Genomic DNA, 18,061 nt, shown 5'->3' with positions numbered 1-18,061 from the left:
CCTTCATCGTGTACAAGTGACTAATAGCGTCTCGAATTTCCCCATTACAGCTTTACCAACCGGTCACATACAGACACAGGATTAACAGTATCACGCTTGGTCACTAATTGATAAACGTAATTAAAATCAATTAAAGAGAATTCCCGCTCACGGTACATTCTATTGGCAAGCTCGATTTGAAAATAGAGAACGCACAACGCTGAAAACAATATCTAGACTCTTATACTAACCAATTAATTAAACACCAGTTTTCCATCGTCGGTTCCTTGTTCATATTTAGCGTATTGAAACAACACAACCGTCACCGAATTATTTCTGTCAACGGCTGTTCCCATCTTCGTCCGTACAACCATCACTAGCCAGCCAGCGAGCGACATAACAACACAGCATAGCACAACATAAACACCGAAAGCATTCATTATTCACGTGTCTATCAAACTTATACCCGCAACACCGCTGTTGCATCATGTTCCGCTCTCCCTTACTATTTAGCTATTCTGACAGCTTCTGCAGCAATATCAACAGCAACAATAAAAGCAGCATCACAGCAATAATACAAGATATGATTCCAGCGCATAGCCGGAGCGACAAGGGGGAGCATTTGGACACAAAGAAGGAACGCTGAAAAGACGAACGAACGAGATCAAAACAAACACCGGGATTACATCGTGTCTGCCTGCCGTGGATCCCACGCATTCCATCGATAAGCGAGAGAGTGGCGACTGTACGACTATACTCTTTCTCCCGTGCAGAGCTGCAAGCAAAACAACACAAAGTGAGCTACTAATTGAGCTACCCATGTGACGCTACAATACACCTCAAACAGTTGAAGCTTCGGCCGTGCAACACAACTGTCACAACGAATGAAACGCATGAAAGAGATTACGAGGGCACGGTTCGTTCCGAACACTCAGTTGTATCGTTGCTTCGGGAAGGATAGGACGCGAACCTTTCATTCGGCTCGTGCTGTGTACGGTGTTTGATGAATTGCGTGGGCTCAATTTGTATGCTATTTTGCGTGCGGAGCCCTGGTTGGGGTTAAAAAAGGATCAAGTTTGATTTTTTGTTGCAAAAACAAGTAGGCAGGTGAAAGCAGACGGAGGGGCTCATCAATCAATCAAAGCAAACGGACTCTTTTTCGCCGTGATAGCCGGACGAACATGCTGGTGTATTACTGGGCAGAAACTGTGAAACGATAGTGAGCAAAAGGATTGCAGTTAAAATCAACCTCACAGCGAATGGTTTGCCAGCGCCCAGGGACAAGCAAATCATATCGTTTCTGCAGTTAGTGATATACATTGGACGATGGTGTAAAAATCGAACAGGAAACGTGGATCAAAGTGAGCGTTCGTTCCGCCATCCACAGAATCATTTTTCGTGTTGCTATAGTCATCATAGAACTAGTTGCCAGCTGTCTACTGTTCGGACAAGTCCCCAGTGCCCGATAAGAGAGCTAACGGTGAGCCAACCATCAGAATGAAATAGAAGCAGATTAGAGTGAAATTGTCGAGGCTCGTGCCCTTCGTTCTGTTTTTTTTTCGGTTCCACCACTTATACATTTCGCTCAAAACCAACAGAACTTCTCGTTCCAGTGCGGTTAACCCCAACGAGGTCTCCACCCCGGAACTGGTAGACCTACTTTCCTGCACACGGTGACCGAATATGTGCGGTGCAAAGCAAAACTGTAAATAAATCGATGTGGTTACACGTCTAGGACCCGGTGGCAGGTGGATTTTTTGCTATGCTCTACCATTGTTGGCAAATTGGAATAATAATCGGTTTTACAAGCTGGCCAAGCAGTCAAGTTCTGGAGGATCGGTGGCGAGTGCTTTCACACAGGGGAGTACAACGACGCGGTTTGTGAGCCGCTTGTTTTTCATCCGCAAAAAAAAACAACTGAACAATCTGACTCGTCCCACAGAGCGGCACGATACAAATGGCATTATTAATTCCGGAAGTGTTGATGGAGTGGCATTCATTAGTGCTGTGATTTGCCAAAAACGGTACCACTAATTAGGGCCCAATCGAGTGAGGTGAACAATAGGGCAAACAATAAAAGCCATTTTTGTGCGTTTATTTAACTTTTTGCTCCAGTGCGTGTATGCGTGGGTTTGTGACAAATGCTATTGAAACGAGTGGGTTATCATTAGCATTCTCGGTATAGCAACTACAGCGGAATTGTGGAATCAATAAAGCGAAATTACCGGTAAATCAATTCACTGTTATTGTGCTGGAAATTTTTCCGGGAGCTTTTTTGTTGTGGTGATTTTAATTTTAATTAATTGATCTCAAAATAAAGACTTTTTTATTTATCAATGTTTTGTGTTTTATTTCTCGTTATGATTATTTTAATTCGTTCTAAGTATTTTTTAGATTATTGTTCAAATCGTGGGAAACAAAGGCATAAAACCAGTAAATTTGTTTGTGCAATGGAGTTTATATTTGTTATTGCGAACGGTTTGTTGCGTTGCTCCTAAATGCTTTTAGTTGATTATTCCGTTAAATCCTAGTACTTCATTCCGCATCTTAATCGCACATACACATTTTAATTTTTTGTTATAGTTCGGGACAATCGCAAAGCAGGACAGGATCGCGCTGAAATGAAATGTCTAAAAATATGACAGCTCCTTATTTTGATGTGATATCAGAGGAAATAGTGCGAAAATCAAGACAATTTTTTAAATTTTTCTTGTGAGTTTTCAGATGACAATGTGTATTAGGGTGGGACAAAAAATAGATTCTAGCTCCGAGCAACCTTTTTGGTACCATTTGGGTCCTAGAACAACTGTGCAAATTCTTAGCTCAATCGGTGAAACTATATTTTTGCGCCCACTGTTTAAAGTTTACACGGGATTTTGCATGGGAAAGTTAACTTTTACAAAATAATTCCTCCAGGAGTCGCCCATTACTTCCTGAAAATAAATCGTTATGTGGTTTGTATAGGAAATTCAACAAAGAAAAAAAGTCTCTAAAACCACGAAACGATCTGATGCTTGAGAAAAAAGTTATTAAGCAGAAACCGATTGATGCTCTGACGATTGATAAAATATTCATTTTTGCTAGCACCACTGCCGTTGGTTGTCCAATTATACGCAATTTTGTTTTAATCATCTCTTAACGTATCTAAATTGTTTATCTATACTATTTGGCCACTTCGCAAGGTTTTGAGGGATAAATTGAGGCTTCTTTTGTACATAATAAGAGAAAGTTAAAATTTTTGTATATAATAAAACCGTCAAAAGCAGTGTGGAATTTTCATCAATCTTCAGGGCATCAATCGGTTTCTGCTTAAAAACTTTCTCCACAAGCATCAGATCGTTTTACAGTCTTCTAGACTTTGTTTCCTTGACAAAATTCATATAAAAATCACACATCTGTTTATTTTTAGAAGATAACGGGCGACTCTTGGAAGAATTAATTTGCCAAAGACAATTTTCCCATACGAAATCCCATGTAAACTTTAAACCGTGGGCGCAAAAATATAGTTTCACCGATCGAGCTAAAAATTTGCAGAGTTGTTCTGGGAGCTAAATGGGACCGAAAAAGTTACTCGGAGCCAAATTTTATTTTTTTCATGTAACCATGTCCCACTCTAATGTGTATGTTGATGATTCCATCAATAAAAATATTTCGCACAGCGAAATGTAAAGGTCTTGAACGAGATTCTGATTCAGTGAAGGGGGACACCTTCTGCTTTTAATACAATTACTTTCGGTACACTGGATCTAGACAAATGGATTAAACAGCGCATTAGGGTTCGTCGCGGTGCGGATGTGGGCGGTAAATGGATTGTCCGCACCGAAACCGCAAAAAAAAAAATAAAACCGCACCGCTTACCGCAACCGCACCTTATTTACCGCACCGCACCGTGCGGTAATGCGGTAAATGCGGTAAAATTTTTATATTTAAAAAAAATAGTGTTGGAAAATTGTTCATTTGTGTAACAGTATATAAAATTTTTTTTATTTTTATTCACACGAAATTTAACTTTAAGAGACTCCTCAGAATGTAATGTTTATAAAAAAAACAACTTTTTCATTTTCTATTAATAAAATTCCGTTCATTTTAAGGCAAACATTATACATTCAAAAACGTTCTACTGCAGTAATAGGAAAACTTTTATTTTAGCAACCCTTCAGTTAATTGAAAAATGTGGAATAAAAATGTAATAAGAAATTAAGTTGGATATTTTTTTCTTTAAATTTTCATATTTTCAAATTCAAATTCACCAACAAAAATTTAAAGTCGAAATACCAGTACTTCTATACAGTAGCGCATATATTCCAATACAGTGAAATAAAAACATGTTGTATTTCATCAATAAGAACGATTCCATATTTGACGAAAAAAATGAAAAAAATCAGGTGTCCTGTCTCAACCGGTACAGAATTATTGAACATTAGAAAAACTGCAAAAATTGTATGATTTGTAGCATACAGCAGAAATGATTTTTTAAAAATAGGGGGTTTTACGGACAATATATCTCAAAACTCTAACTTCCGCATTCTTCAAGAAACAGATGTATTCTCATTCAAAAACTAAGATTGCTCCCTTTAAAAATGTATGAAGTGTAATTTTCCTAAGGCTAGTTCGAAAGTTCTTGCATTTAATGTATTTTCCTCTAATATTTTTCCAATAAGCCAAAGGCAAAAACTTCAATTGCAGTGAACGGGAGTCAAACTATGTGGTGTTTGCCAAAAAAAAGCTTCAAAAAAGCTACAAAATAGTCTTAACTGAAAAATATTAGGACTTAATTTGGTAGAAAATTATAGTAAATTTGAATGGAAGTACGTGAAAAAAAGTTATGTAGCATACTTTTTGAGAAAGAGTCCATTAAAATTGACTGTAGAAAAATTCACATTGAATTTACACAGCAATCAAAGAAGATAGAAATACGATGCTGATGAACGAATGATAGAATAATCATCCAAATTTGGACCCCTCCTTATTTTGGACACTTTCATACATTTGTATCCTTTACTGCCAATTATTGCAAATTCGTTTGGTTTGACGAAGATAATTATATTCTTTGGGTTGTGTTTAAGTCCCAGCATAATTAGTTCATCTCTAATTCCTTTAAATTAGTCAAAATTCGCAATTGAAAAATTTATTGTTTTTAAATGATCTAATAATTTTGTCTCTATTTGGATCTTGCATTTTATGTATTTAAAATGGTTAGTTTGTGAATTTTTACTTAGAAGTATCAAATAACTAGTCCAAAATATGTCGCAAAAATAATAGCGTCAAAATATTTCGGACACAGCTAGATTTTCTTTTGTAATAGCAGTCTGTTTATCAATTTAGAATAATCAAAATTATCACTTTATCAATTATTTTTTTGCGGTGCGGGTGCGGCAAATACCGCGCGGTTGCGGTAATTACCGTAACCGCGACGAACCCTTCAGCGCATTATGTATTAGTTTATCATAGAAACCTATACCACCACAATATCAGGATGTTTAACAGCATCTTTGTTTATGATAGTGCTAAGCAATTCGGAGCGCCAACAACGAATTTGTCCTTGTTCCGATATTTATAAAGTAGAATACTTCTATCGTTTCAATATAGGGACCCCGGTTCAAAATTTTCGGCCGGAGTTTGTCCGAGTTTTTGAACGTGAATATCTGTTGTTGTACTGAATGAAAATATTGGATTTTTGCGCTATCTGATTGGAAATATATGTATATATATATATATATATATATATATATATATATATATATATATATATATATATATATATATATATATATATATATATATATATATATATATATATATATATATATATATATATATATATATATATATATATATATATATATATATATATATATATATATATATATATATATATATATATATATATATATATATATTCTGTACGATGTACAATTACTGAAAATAACGAAAATAATAGATTTTGTGAAACCAGTTATCTGGTCCGTACAATTTGCTTTCAAGCGAGCCAGATTAGCTTCACCTCTTTGGCGATGGCAGTAGATTATTTTTGTTCAATGGCCGGCCCCTTTGGTTTTAAACGTAAACCGAACTAGATACAAAACCGAGGGTCGTGGCATTATTCGTGTATCTCACTCGTGCTGGCTATACCAGCATGTTGCACAGTGTCGCCTAGCTGGACAAAATCTCAAAATTTTATTTTGCGTTTTTCTTATTTTAACATTTTTCTCTGTTTGTAAGTTGGTAGAATAGAGTCTTCTCAAAATATTTAGTCTTGCGGATGAAAGTTCCATTTTTTTTAGAGAACCTCAAAGGTGAAATGAAAATTCTGAAAAATCTATATTTAAACCTATGTTATTCAAATGAGTATATCTTTTTAGTTAAGATTCCGATTAAAGTCGAACTGCCCTGTTAACCAGGTGTCGTATAACGATGACCAACAAAAATCGTATAAGCATACGATTTTTATCGGAATCGTATAATGGTACACCGTATGTATACGAATTATACAAAATTTATCTTAACTAGTGCGTTATGATGACTCCTTTACGATTCTCGTATATAAGTGCAAACTATGTCTTATAATGTATAACAAGGATCGTTATTAGCGCAGAAACATGACACAATTACGACTTGAATGTGTGTCAGTAATAGCCAAATTAATCCAAGTATTGTACGCCAAGGTTCGTACAGCAAAAAGTGGTGATGCTAATTTCGAATGAAATACTGGTTTGGTACCGACTGTAATTCAATTCCCAAAATAAAATATCAGTTCTGTTAGGTTTAAAAAAATCGAAAATTTTCAAAAAAGGGGCTCCGTTATAAGTTAATATTGCCACCAATTTGTTCCCATGCTAGCATGGTTGCATCGTGCCATAAAAAGGAACATAGAACTATGGAAATATGGGCCTTAAGGTAGGACAGAGAAAGGGTAAAATTCGCAAACGAAAAAAGCAGTTTTTCCCACACCGTATATCAGATCTTCATAAAAATCAATCAGCAGTACTGTAACAACATTCTACATACGCTGATTGATTTTTATGAAGATCTGACATACGGTGTAGGAAAAAACTGCTTTTTTCGTTTGCAAATTTTGCGCATTCTCTGTCCAACCTTAAAGGTAATAGTTAAAATTATGAATTTTCTATATGTTGTTTATCTTCAAGACTGGAGCAGTTACTGACGTTAGCAGAACAATAAATATAAAAAGCGTGGAGAGTATTCGAAGAACTTGAAACATGTTGAAGCTAAAGTGTATCCTAAAGTAAATTTTGAAAACGATAATAAAGTTGACTGAGACATCCTTTTGTTTATTTTTATGATTTGATAAATTTCGCAAACAATTTTATTGAGTTTCCATTGACGAAAAATATCTACGAGGATTTTAAAGCCAATTTGTATGTATGTTCCGTAAGAGAAAATCAAAAGTTAGTTGGTTTTATATAATTACAGTTTATTTAAAATATAATATGCAATTCTTCTAGATATTTTGGCGAAGATTTATAGCTTATTTACTATAATGAACAAATGATCGAAGGACCTCGAAAAATTTATACAAATTTGACCTTTATTGGATTATTATATTTACACAAATGACATATATGTAGGGGACGGTCGGGAGTTGTGAACCATGGGGAATTGTGAACACCTTCAATTCCCGCTAAGCTATAGATGATAAAAATGTGGTAACTACTGTTAAATGTTTCTACTGTCATGACGTCTCTTTCTTATTAGCAAATGTTGCATTAACTCATGTTCCTTATGTTTAGGTAACTAGCGACTAAATATACCAACCAAAAAGTTTTTTACTCGGTTTTATTTGTGGAGTCCCGTTATGTAGCTGATTTCAAAGTAAATTAGTGCAAAACGTTCCTTGGGTAATTGGCTTTCATCAACAAAAAAAACTGGAAGAACCTTTAGTGTGTCCATGGAGATACGTTTTTTCAAAAATATGTAAAGTGGGGAGTTCTGAACCACCCTTAGTGAAGAGTTGTGAACCGTACATTTCAGTGGGTTATAGTATTTTTTAAGTAGAACAGTATCATAATTCGAAAATCAGGGATGAATCATACATATTATGATATAAAAATGTTCAATTTAATGAGAAGAACAGGATTCTGCCGCAATTTTAATTTCGCCGTGCCGCAACCGCGAATTCAAGTGGCTTGGCGCGAATCACATTGTCGCCGACTCATTGCGAATCAGATCACTTTTCCATCTCATCTTAAGTTAAGATATATCTTAAAATTTATTTTCTATAGCCTTAATAAAAATAAATGACAAAAATGTTTCATCTCTTCTACTTTTTGCGATGGTTCACAACCCCCCACCAAACTAAAAATGCCGATTCCTCGCATTTCACGCATTCTGTCATATCTCAAACAAGACAATGATTTTTTTAAATTGCTTCAGCCTGCGGATGTATTAAGGTGTCCTTAACAAATACCAGGTCTGACATTGAAAATCGACCAATATTTATGGTAGTTATGCTCCGAAAACAAAACTATGTTCACAACTCCCCACCGTCCAGTCGTATATCAGAGTATTATAATAATAAGCGTTTTCCCAAGAGTCATTGAGTTTGGCCCGAACTAACTACATCTATCAAATGGTGTATGGGATATGTTGCAGGCACGTAAGCTGATGCTTCGAGGCTCGAGACCAAGTGAATCCATTTTTATGAAAAAAATGCTAGAAACGTTTTAGGATGCAAAAATTTGGAAGTATTTCTCGTTCTTAAAAAAAACAGGCAGTCGAAAGATGTGCCGCCGCCATTCTTAACTTTTATTTTATATTAATTTTTTTCAAAAGTCTAATATAATCGTAGATAGTACTGTTTTGAGTCGTAATAGTGTATAAAAAGTTTCTGTTTCTTGCCACATGGAATTAGAACAAGTATCGACCAGAGTCGCATTTATGGACTTATTTTATCGTATATTGAAACCCAATTATATTTCAATGTAGATATATTACCTCCACTTTTGTCCATATATAGCAAATTTGCGCATTGTATACGACTTACTCTCCAGCGTGACTATTTTCCTGGTTGGAAGGATAAAAAGTCAAAGGCTGTCGCTAAGAAACCGGCTGCGAATATGACCAAAGCTGCTGCTGCAAAGGCGATAGCAGCTGAAAGCCACCAAACCATCAAAGGCAATCAAGTCGAAAATCTCAAAGCTAAAAAAGGCCCATTGCACTGCCAAGAAAGTTACCCCGAAGAAAATCACCGCCGATAAGAAGAAATTTGACACTTCTTCAATGTTGCCAAAACAGTCCTTCTCATGACTAACAAAATCTACTTGTAAAGAATTATTGCTTATTTTTCGTCACACCTATTTCCCATGAATTTTCTAGCTTGAGCAGCAGAACACCCATTCAAATAGTGATAAATATTCTCGATTAGCGAGAAAATTACTATTTAACAATGAGCTGGTTATAAATAAACAAATCAATAATAAATAGGCGGCTTTAGCTATGCTAAACACACAAATAAATTAGTAATAGTCCGATTTTCTGTTTCTTTATCAAACAGCAAATGTATTACTAATTAGCGGATTTTTCTCTGATCAGCAAACATGCGCTTTTTAGCACCAATAAAAAGGTAGCTAGGTAATGTTAGAGATATAACTGAAGTGAAGTAAAATCACCGACGAACTGACGTGCCACATGGAACAAAAAATGCGTCAGATGTTGTCCTAATTGTTTAAATTACAGTACGTTGTTACACTAGCGGCAACTGTACAATGGTTCGCGTGGTAGTCTTCGTCGATAACACAACAGTATGCAAAACACAAGGTGTATCGACGTTGTACCAGGTATGCTAAAACGAACAAACTATCTTTTAGCATGTTGAAGATCGTTTTTCCAGATTTTTATTATCCTATGTATGCACTATTTAACAAAACTGTCTGTTACAAGCAAAAAGGAAAATACAAGCATTTTCAATGAGTTCTGAGTACTATTTTGTATATTACCACTACATACGCAACTGAGGAAATTGCACACCTTCTGTAATATCAATATACTTATAGAGAAGCCTGCCCAGATTCAAACATGGCGAGGGATCTGTCGTAGTTTGACAGTAATGATCGCTTCATTTCAAAACAATCGTTTTTTTTTTATTTGACACTTTTCGAATGCTTCTGTCATGTCGGTTCGTCGGTGGTAGAATACAGTTTAGGCTTGACGTATTCGTATCCTTATTGACGAATGCTGCCTCTTTTATTAACTTCTGAAAGGTTTAAATAAAACCAGTTATTTCGGTATTTCTAATAAAAATACCGAAATAACGGTAAACTTGTATCGAATTTTCTACTGTTGCCGAATGGATTGTTTCACTATCATCGTTAAGGGGGGCGGATGGTGTAAAGTGCTCAATCCGAGAGTTATTTTGTTTCGCGATTCTTAAGGCAAGACAAAATGGATTTTTTGTGTAATATACATATACGAGCGTTCCAAGAGTATACGTCCAACCATTACCACGTCGAGGAGCGTCGCGGCGAACACGATAACTCTTGATAAAATTCAATAAGATTTGTAAAGCTTTGGCTTGTAGTCAAATAACCCAAAACATTAGAAAAAAGTTCGAGTTTCGGAAAATGGCTTCATGAACTGAAACATCTCACGTTTTACTGTAAAATTCGCTCAATTTTCTTCATATTAATAGGGAAAAAACAAATTTTATTCAGTTTTCTGTAGTTTATCAACAAGCTACACATATTGTGCATTCTCGTAAAAAGAATCAAGTCAATTTGTTGATATGTTTTTAGGTAATCGTGTTCGCTAATTTGAAAAACGCGGTTTCGAGAAAAACCCTATTAAAGTTGCCGATAGATTGAAATCTGGGTATGTTACAGTAAATACGTGCGTGGAATGCATAGCTGTTTAAAAGAGGTTCAATACTAACGATTAAGCGAATAAAAAGGAAATCGATTTTTTTTGCAACCTACACAGACGCCCAATGCCCTTTTCAGGGTTACCATACGAGAATCTATATGTTCGAATATTTTGAATATTTTATATTTGTTTATTTATTTATTTGTGAAGCAGGGAAATGTGTTCTGATTTTCCGGCATTTCTATTAGAAAACGTGGATAACTTAGGATGGCCATACATCTTGGCTTTCGACTGAATGTCCTGGTGTCCTGAGATGTCGAGGAAAACAAATCTCAATCATCTTGCAATCCGGGACTCGACAGATTCCCTCTGGTGTTTCTCCAAAGGCACGCTCAAAACTTAGTTTCTCATTAACTTTCAATCATCTTTTGAGAGTGGCATTTTACCATTTGCTGGAAATCCGCAAATATGTTTCCAGTTCATAAAAAAGGAAATAAGCGAGACATCAAAAACTATCGTGGAATGACATCATTGAATGCTGTCTCGAGCTGGGCATAGGGCTTGCAGCAGTTTTTCGATGGATGGGAAAACACAAATTTTCATTGATTCTTGATTAATAATATAAGAATGACAAGCTGCTTGAAAATCAGTCGATCCTTAACAGCCGAACCGGCTGGTTTGTTTAATCGGTGCCCTCTGTGTCGTGAACAAACAATAGCGATTGTTTCATTTACAATAAGATGGCGGTGTATGCGGATGTAAATAAGCATCAAATGTACTTCTCTTTCAGAAGCGACCTTCAAATGGTGAATCGGATAAAACTTTATCCAAAAAGTGCCACTGCTCCTTTTGTTGTTTTATAAGACAACGAGAATCTTCCATAAACGTAATGCAGAATTCAGCTACCCTTCATAGTAAATACAATTCAGTACTCGAAGTGAGAAAGATGACCTCAGAAAAGCTTAAGATCAATCTTAGCAATCGAAATGAAGTAAATGACCTGATTAAAAGAAATGATTTACGTTCAATGTTCCATCTAAGTATTCCAATCGATCTAATCGAATCTGATGGTGTCATCGCCGACCCATACATCTGTATAGCCGATGTTATACGTTTTGGCGTCGGAGTGTTCAAAAATCCAAAGATATGCCCTGTTGCCGTATTGACTGCCCGTCGCCTGGCTCAATATTGCAACGAGAAGAAGCATTTTGTACCGTCGTCCAATATTAGAATAACCTTAAGTGGCACCGTGCTACCAGATTTTCTGCGAGTTCATAGAGTCTTACTACCCGTACGCATCTTCTACCATAAACCTATGGTATGCACACGATGCAAACGATTTGGCCATACAGCAAAGCATTGTAACAACAAGGACCATCCAACAATAAATTCCGAAACTGATCAGAACGGCCAGAAGCGCCTTATGCTCTCACCTTTTTCCAGGAGCGCCAGGATATGGGAGCTCGGCTGTATGCGGCCCATGGGTTGATATGTAGACTTCCTCGCTCCGTAGTGAAGCCGACGGTGATCACAAACCATAGCACTATTTTCGCCATGGTTTCCGTAAACAAAATGATATACCGTCATCACAGATCGTTTCTACGTCAGGTAAAGCCCAGGGAAGCTACTTTCGACCGTTGATATTTCTGCTTTACTTGAACGACGTATATTTAGTACTGAAGACACCTCTCCGGTCCTTCGTTGACAATCTCAAAATATGTGTTTCATCCGTCTAATTGAGGATTGCAAATATCTCCAACAACAGTTTGAAACATTCGCTGATTGGGGTGTATAAAAAATTCGTATGACAATTTTGCAGAGCTCTGCCTATCAGAGCGCTAAAATAACCGACATTGTAGAGTAGGGTATCGCAAAAAAAATTTATGGATCACATGAGAAATGTTTCCATCCTGGAAAAATGGGGGAAGTTGAGGTATTAGGACATATAATCCAAAGAATGTGAACTATAGAGTTAATGTCAAAATTTTTTAGGTTTCTAAATTTTACCGCTAACGAATCCGTTTTTGCTGTATTCCTTGGCATTTTTCACGTTCAACAAGGTACATTTTATGAAAATTGATTGAAGAATAATAGAGATATATGCACGAGAAAATGATAAATGATTTTGGGGCCAAAATGACCCAGTACCCCCCTTTACCTTTTTTTTCTAGAAACAGTTATATATTCATTCAAATACTAAGGTTATTTCCTTTAAAAAGAGGTATAAATTGTTATTTCCTAATTGCTACTTCAGAAGTTATAGCATTTAATATATGTCTCCTTCATATTTTCCCATAGAACCAATTTCAAAAATTTAAGGCGAAGTGGGCGGAAGTCAAGAATTGTCCAAATGACGTGAAATTTGGCATCTGAGCTGACTTTGACATTTATCACAATATGAGAGGGGGGGGCCTTTGAGAATTCGAAAAAAAATTTGCAATGCTTTATTGTGGAGAAGGGGTACACCCCGAGTAACCCGAGCAAACGAAAAGCCCATAATACCCCCATGCTCATGGGGTTTGTCATAGGTGTTTGAAATGGGTTCAACCCATGAAAACACCATCACCATGGTCCGGTAAATCCCATATAAAATACCATATGTTGGTGTATTTATGGGTTATTGAGACCATTTTATGGTGTCTTGATGGTTGTGAATTTTGGTGGTGTTTGAACCCATGAATATTTGCTCGGGAAGATGGTCACGCTCACAGTTTTAGTATAAAGGACGCTTTTCAAATAATTTGCCTAATGGAGTTTAGTTACTAACAGTACACACACTCGTTTGAACCTACATACCTGCCAAAATATCAACAAAAACTACAAAAATGGCAAAATATGTTCGTAAGTCTAATTTTTGTACGTGTTTCTTAAAGTGTGGCGGTTCCAGAGTCGCGTATTTCTATATTCCGTTGATTCTGTTGGATGCTTAGGGTGTTCATTAGACTGCTTAGAAAAATAAAGAAATTTTGAAAACTCAAACGGCCCACTCGTGAGTCAATTCCTAGTCCCATCGAAAATGCTCGCTCCAAATTTGAAGCAAATCGGTCAAGTCTAGCTACCGGATCAATGTGTTAGAAATTTGTATGAGATTTTTCGACAATTCACATGGAGGGAGCCCACTGGTTCGTATTTTCAGCGCTACGTGGTACTGTATGCATCAGTTTATCACTGCAAATGAAAATAAGACAATCCTCTGTTTACGACTGTCGGAGTTTTTAGGGTAAAGTTGTTCGGCATGCATCTAGACAGATTTTCTCTTTCTCTCCTACGTTTCGACAATGTGTTTTTGACTTCCTCAGGAATTGATTGTTTTTTGTCTGTTTGTCTATGATCCTTTTGTGATAATATCTCGATGCTCTTTTCGTTCGTCACGTTTCGACAAACAGACAGAAAACATTCAAACCCTGATAAAGAGAAAAATACATTGCCAAACTGTAGGATGGAAAGAGAAAGTCTGTCCAGATTACTTTAAAGAGACCATGCCGAACACCCTTACCCTTAGACTAAAAAATAGCAAATATATTTTTTAGAATTCAACGGTGATATAACCCTTTAATCGGCTAAACGATTTTGTTAGTCTACCTTGAGTACGGTGTTTTCGTTTTCGGTTTGCGAGGGGATTTGAGCTTCAATTTATGGTTAAGCTGAATAAATACGGAATAAGGTAAAAAAATTCACAAAAGTCGCAATTTATTCTCAGTTACTTGTTGGTGAAATGAAAAGTTCGAACAGTACATTGGCAAAGACATTTGTAAGTTTGTTGCGAATATGAAACATTCAAGCTCACAATAAGTGCACTATAAAGCATATATCTTGTATGTGTACCGTACTCGTTACAACTATAAAACCTCAATAATGATAACAATTTTAATTAACACATGTTAAACTAAATTTTTACAATAAAACTGACGACGTTCTAAACTATATAAGTTGCTATGCAACAGAAGTTATCGCATGTTAACCGGTAGCTACCGCAAGGTGCTCAACGCAAGTTTGGACATGCCCGTTGATCGAGCGCGCGTGGGCTGTGACTAGTGCGTTAGCGTGGGCATCATCGAAATGCGCTGCATGTTGGAAGGTGAACGTTTGCCGCGTCATTTGACATATTTTTTTTTATTTTTTCAGCGCCGAGAACATGAAATTTTTTTAGATTGTATATTAAAAATGTATGTAAAATGCAGCTATTAAAACAAATATTCCGTAAATATAAATTTATATAACAGTGTAAACATCATTTTATAAGTGTGCAAAATTTCATACAATTATCTGAAGTAGTTTTTGAGATATAAGAAATTGAAAAAAAAACACAATTTTACTGTTTTCAAAAGTTCAAAAGCTATTGGCAACAAAAAAAGTAATTTTGAAAAAATATTTATACCAAAAGTTACACTCCATATCCCCTACACAAAAACATATGTTTCATGAAAATCTGTGATTTTTTGGAAATTTAGAAACCCACTTGACGTGGTTTCACTCAATGTTATATTATTATTAATCATATATCCAAACCAAAAAATATACAAGAATCTCTTCTTAAGAAATTTTGGTGGTATCCAACGGGGAAAACAGTTCGAAAAGGTGAGTTAACCGAAAACAATAATGTGAAAATGTAACCCCAGAGGCAGGATTAGAACCTGCAACGTTTGGGACTGCGGTCCAATGCGCGAACCCTTACACACTCAATTTGGCTCGGTAATTTCCCAACAGCTGCGTAGTCAGCAAATTTAGAAACTGATATCTCAGTACAGTGAGATTAGTTTGCTGATTTTTGGTGAAATGTTTTCCGAGTCTCATCACTCAAACGTTACTTTTACTCTGTAAAAAATAATGTTTGCTGAATATCAGCTGTTGAGATTTCGGCAAAAAATTCAAAAAAAGCTAAAATTCGGCAGAAAAAATTGTGTATGCTATCCCTGGGTTATGATGACGTCCCAGGAAGAACGCATGATTATCACATTGACGACAGTTATTGCACCCTGCAAGAAGCGAAATTAATTTTTATATGGACTTATATGCGTTCCCTGCACCGGTTATTCCAGTGGCAGTACTATTATTACTCCAAACATTTCAAAGAGAACTTTGAAATGGTTGGAGTAATAATAGTAACAGGGCAAAAATAGGCTCTTTACCCTATTAGCAGAGTGGAAATTAATCAAGTGGAAGTAGCGAATGGAGCGCCCGTAAATAATAAAACTTTGTTGTGCTTTCCATCGATTCGAGTTAATTTGTTGCTAAGGAATGTTTTCGTCTATGCGCAACAAAACCATAAATTGCTACCATGCACGCATGCAACCGCAAACAAATTAGGTATGCCTTGATATACACACTTATCTGAAATATTGAACCCAATCGAACAGTGTACAGTTGCACAATGCTCGAATCAAACAGCTGTGTGAGTATATCGGGTACGTACACGAATGAAAGATACGCACCAAGGAACGCTAGTGATGATGGGTGGAGTGAAAGAGACAACTAGTGCCACGACGCTATGTTTATCAGGGATGCCAATTATTTTTCCGTAAAATCTAATATTTTTTGAAAAAACTGGAATTATCCGGATGGTCTTAATTTTTTGGGAAAAGTTGATTTATGGCGCACAACTGAAACACCACCAAAGGCGCCAAAAGATTACGCTACGGTCCTGTCAGTCCCATTCAAATTTATATATGGTGTTGATGAAAGGTGCATGAAAATATTGCACACTCGTTTACTCAGTTCCGTTAAAACACAAGTGGGATAGATATGAGGTCATTGGCAGTAAAGCAACTCACCTCCATAAAGTTGTGACAGATATCATGGAGTAAGCTAGATCAATTGTCAGCGAGAAGACAACTCCATGCCGTACCGTGAGTATTGACGTCTTCGCAACGCCGCACGGTGGCACCTGTTCATACAAAGTTGTGACAAAATTATAAAAATTGGTCTAGGTGGCTGAAACTGTGTGTTTAACCCTTTCATGCCCAACTTTTTTATCAGTTTTAAAAATTCCATGTTTCATTTCTTCGACTACTTTCATGTAAACCCATTTGAAGGCGTTTGTCGTCTATCCAGCTATCCAATGCGATTGGCTACTATGATTAACGTCTATATTAGCCCTTTAGCTAATATAGACGTTAATCATAGTAGCCAATCGCATTGGATAGCTGAAATGGTTGACAAAACTAGCAAAAACCACTAAATTTTCAGTAATATGATGTTGTTTAGGCAACCCATTTGTAAGGAGATTTCTGAGCTACAGGGCGTCTCCATATAAGTATTTCCAAAAACATAGATATACCAACTTCGGCGCAAAATTGCGCAGAATGAGGCCTATATATCTTAAAACTACACTAAATTTTGAGAAGTGTAAAAATAAATTACTGATATGATATTAAATTTTTCAATTGGGTTTTATTAATGCAGAGCAAAAGTAAATCAGCATTGCATAAAAATCTCACATCTATAGTTTAGCATATTCATTCTTCTTTTCAAATAACTTAAAATTGCACCAATCGGCTGTGTAATTCTTGAGATATCGCTATTTGTAATTCTAAGGTACTAGCAATTCTAATGAATTGAATTGAACATAAATCCTCGACTTCACTTGCTTCAACGTTAAAAATTCATTTTTTCAGCCGATTATCGTAAAATTTTGAGATGCTTTTAAACAAACTGAGAGAAAAATAAAATAAATATTCACAAAAGAATTACAAGGCATTGATTTTGGGGGTTTTGTCACTCGTCGTGTTACTGTGCGCGGGAGAGAGTTCCATCCCAAGCAACCGAAAGATCGTATAATGAAGCTGCAAACGCTTCTCGTTTTAAGCAATTTTCTATCAAGTTTCAATAAAACATAAGCAGCTTAAAATTTTATAGCGTGCTGTTTTAGTATTTAAGCATTACGAACTTTTGGTTGCTTGTGACAATATCACAAAGTTGCCGGTGATCAACGAGTCATCACTAAGTTGAATCTCTGGTTAAAATGTCACATGAGATTTTTGGTCTTCCTTGAAGAGTTGAACACTCATTGCTTCATCTCTAACTTGTAGGACCAAGAGCTTATTACTTCGGCTTTGTGTCAAAGCATCCTCAAGGTGGTATAATTGGTGACCTCTCAAGAGATACAAATTAAGCCTTTACAAGGAATCTCATCAGCCAATAGCTATTGGGAGCAGTAATAGATGACCCCACATAGATATTACTCCTGGGCTAAGAGAGCATAATGAATAACTGTTGTGAGTGGCGTAGCTCTTAGTAGTTCTGCAAATAATGCTAAGAGCGTTTT

At 36.2% G+C, this 18,061-nt stretch overlaps 1 protein-coding gene across 1 annotated transcript in view; it reads left to right on the top strand.

The window, feature by feature from the left end:
• Positions 1 to 919: 919 nt before the first annotated feature.
• The window catches only part of LOC131692150 (toll-like receptor Tollo), a 366,880-nt gene continuing 349,738 nt past the window's right edge, over positions 920 to 18,061 (top strand). Inside the window, exon 1 of the mRNA XM_058979029.1 lies at positions 920 to 2,206. The gene's annotated coding sequence lies outside the window, so the exon portion shown is untranslated. The remainder of the gene's footprint in view (positions 2,207 to 18,061) is intronic.

This window comes from Topomyia yanbarensis, chromosome 3, assembly GCF_030247195.1.
Source record: "Topomyia yanbarensis strain Yona2022 chromosome 3, ASM3024719v1, whole genome shotgun sequence".
Classification (NCBI taxonomy): domain Eukaryota; kingdom Metazoa; phylum Arthropoda; class Insecta; order Diptera; family Culicidae; genus Topomyia; species Topomyia yanbarensis.
The sequence above is the reverse complement of the archived record's forward strand: the minus strand, read 5'-3'. Positions and strand labels throughout refer to the sequence as shown.